Source organism: Camelina sativa, chromosome 2 (genome assembly GCF_000633955.1).
Source record: "Camelina sativa cultivar DH55 chromosome 2, Cs, whole genome shotgun sequence".
Taxonomy (NCBI): domain Eukaryota; kingdom Viridiplantae; phylum Streptophyta; class Magnoliopsida; order Brassicales; family Brassicaceae; genus Camelina; species Camelina sativa.
The window spans coordinates 12210879-12214573 of record NC_025686.1 but is presented as its reverse complement, the minus strand read 5'-3'; the positions used below and the strand labels follow the sequence as shown (position 1 = coordinate 12214573).

The 3695-nt window shown below is 35.9% G+C and overlaps 1 non-coding gene across 1 annotated transcript; it reads left to right on the top strand.

Annotated features, from left to right (window-relative positions):
- On the top strand, positions 52–1672 carry LOC104751078. Its single transcript, XR_002034906.1, has 6 exons — positions 52–140; positions 229–300; positions 454–510; positions 688–736; positions 970–1036; positions 1140–1672. It is a non-coding gene; the product is annotated as an uncharacterized LOC104751078 (transcript).

Here is a 3695-nt window from a genome sequence, read left to right as displayed (position 1 = left end):
TCGTGTTAGTTTTCATCACTTTGATCTCACATTTATTTCATCCCTCAGGGGTTGACAATAGTGATACATTAAAGGTGGCAAGGGTGGGTGGGGCTGATCCTGAAGGTGACCAGCCTGGAGATCTTTATGTTACTCTCAAGGTGACTTTTACTGAAATCAACTTTCTAATGACACTCATGGTTAATCACTTTATTGCGTTCTCAGTAACTTGTTTGTATTCTTTTTTAGGTTCGTGAAGATCCTGTGTTCCGTAGAGAAGGATCGGATATTCATGTGGATGCAGTTCTCAGTGTTACCCAGGTGAATTGATTTGGTCTTGACAATCCTGTCTTTAAAATTTCATTCGCTTTTTGCCTCCAGCATTTATTTTGGTTCTGGTGCAGTATCTGTGAGTTCTTTTACCGTTTTTGTATATTTTTTTTTGATAACTAAGTACATTTCATCTGTTGTCAGGCCATTCTTGGAGGAACCATTCAAGTTCCAACCCTCACTGGTGATGTTGTCGTGAAGGTATCTGAAAAATTTCACATTTTTAAAATGCTTTGATGAAAAAGAAGATCAGATTTTTGCTTGCTAGCTAAATGATAGTTATCTAAAGTTTGAGGGTTTCTGTTCCCAACTTGTTGTAGTTTAGGACTTGTCTTGGAACTCCTCCAGCAATCTGACTTGAAAACTCTTTTGTTGTAGGTCCGTCCTGGAACCCAACCTGGTCATAAAGTAGTGCTAAGAAATAAAGGTGAGCTCTTTTGCTTCTGTTGATAACTTCAGCTGCTGCATACCTGAAATTTTTGAGTATGACCTTGTTAACTTGGGCTAATTAGCGTCCCACTGGATACTAATAGCAAGACACCAAAACAAAATTTCCTCAAATCCATACGGAAGCTAGGTTTAGATTGAGAAACTAAGTGTTGAACAGATTCATGTTTGTTTACTTTTAAAATCACATACTTTTGTTTATGACACAAACAGGTATACGAGCAAGAAAGTCGACTAGATTTGGGGATCAATATGTGCATTTCAACGTCAGCATCCCTGCGTAAGTCCCATAAAAACCTCCCCAAGTAAAATTGTGCCTGCAAATGACATAATAGTCAAACGCCACATCGCAATCTCTTATATTTGTTTATGTTCCTTGGCAGAAATATAACTCAGAGGCAGCGTGAACTGCTTGAGGAATTTAGTAAAGCAGAACAAGGTGAATACGAGCAGCGCACGGCATCTGGATCTTCCCAGTGAAAACTGCAAAATGCTGCTATAAGCCTAAAAAGCTATATTTTTGTGGCTGTATCATTAAACCATGGATCATCCTCCTTCCTGATGGATATATCAATCAGACATGATTGAGATTATATTGCGTAGGATTAGTAATAAAGAGTATTGTTTGGGTTTTACTTTTTTAACTACTAGTTCTACAATGCTAGAAGATAAAAAGAAGAAGGAAAAGCGTGTGCTGTTATTGCCAGTATTTGCTTCTTGAAGTGTCGAGGTTTATAAGATACCAAGGTGCATACACTTGTGATACGGTTCATTTTTTTTTTTTTATCTCTTGTCGATCATTTTACATGTCTCGTTTGCAAATGTTTATTCTAACCATTTTGTAGCGTACCTACACGAAAGAGAAATGTATGACTTTATCACTGATGTTGTGTCCATGAATTAGCCAGTTCATATATGCGTGTTTGGTACAGTGTTTAGCTGATGTCAAGTGATGGGCTATCTATATACGTGTCCTTATTTGTTTTCGTTTCTTTTCTTATTGGCCAACCGATCAGAATCATATTTGTAGACGCTGCTTAATCCGGGTTCGGTTCAAATTTTTCGGTGTTTCGCATTATTTGGTTGACAATATTCAAATTTCAAACTAAAGATCTAAAATGGATAGTTTGATCAGTTCAGAGTTCAGACTGAATGACTGATTATGAGTTATATACATCTTTAGTGTACAAAAAAAAAATTGATTTCAGATCGGATTATTCTTTTTTGGTTTGGTTTTGATTTGAATTCAGTTCTTTAGATAAAGAGAAAATAAATCCATTGAGATCATATAGGATATGGTTTCGAAGATTTTAAGAGGTTTTTACAGATTTTGGTTATTAGATTTTGCAAAAAAAAAAAATTTAAAAAAACAAATAGGTAAATTAAGAAAAAGGGCACCATCTAGCTTTTAATTAAGATTAGGACTCGGAAGTAAGTCGCGGATGGTTTTCTGTTTTTTTTTTGGACAAAGATTTTTTCTTTTGTTCTGTCACGATTTAAAAGTATTTGTTCATCTGTAAATTTCTCTCTTTTTAAAAAATGATAAAGAATAAAAATTTATAACTATTGTTCAAAAATATATATTAAATATAATAAGAAATGGAAATTATTGTTAGAATATTCATAAAACCAAGGTATATAATATATATATATATATATATGTCTTATATATATTATTTCCTTTGTTTCATAATAAGTGTCATTTTAATATTTTGCACACAAATTAAGAAAACATATTAAAATATCTCTTATACACTTAAAATTGAAATTGACTTTTGATATTCTTCAATGAATATAAGGTTAAAGTTAAAATCTAAAAATGACACTTATTTTGAAACAAAAAAATCAGGCCAGAATGACATTCTTTGTAAAACAGAAGGATTAAAGTTCAATAAATTATTAACCTGTGATTGGACTCGGTCGACCCGATGACCCGGAAGGTTGTCCGGTTTGAGTTCCGGGTCGGATTTAAAAACATTGAGTTGATTGTAAATGTTGTATATTGAAACAACCCTTCCCATTTTTTTTTAATGCCTTAATTTACTAGTGGTCCCATACCCACTAACATCCTAACAACAATCAATAACCGCAGATAACCAAATAAAACAATTTCCATTAAACCAAAAGAATACCAACAACAATAATCTAATAACCAACAATGAAATAGCAAGGTTCCAACATCCTACAATGCTCTATCAACTCAATACTAGCAACCTAACAATAGCTAGACCACAATCAATCAAGCCTCTAGAACATCCTCCTCCTCATCGCCTTTGATCCCACGATCACACTTTTCCTTTACCTGCACACCACAAACAACAATTGAGATGCGTAAGTATTATCACAAATACTTAGTGAGGCCGTCCCCCCATCTACTGGGTTATACACACAAGCATATGAGACTCCCAAGTTAACAAACAACAAGAACATAATCAGTACATCAAACCAGGAAAATAAGACTCGGCAGGTACTAGTGTTGACCGATGCTAACTCGGTGTCGACCGATGCTACAGGAACTGATGCCGACCGATGCTGCAATGGTGCCGATCGATGCTACTCAAGACGGTGCCGATCGATGCTCCTCACAAGTGGTATTGATCGATGCCTCTTCTGCAGACACGATCTGCGCGAAACTCAACGACGAGCTCTGATTCCAATCAACACAAATTCGACTCCAAACACGTCTAACCATCTCGGAATTCACTAGAAATCACAAATACAATGTACCCAAGCAAGCAAACACCACAAACCACAAGGAATCACACAAAACAAAGGAGATCTCATGCTTAGATCAACCATGGTCAAGCACTCACCTCAAGAACAGAAGATTGGGGTTGAGAAAACGATGGAACAACACCTCCAGGAGCTTCTCCTTCGTTCCCAGCAACAGCTATCACTTCTACAGCCTCAGATCTCTCCAAAATCTCCAAGAACAAGCC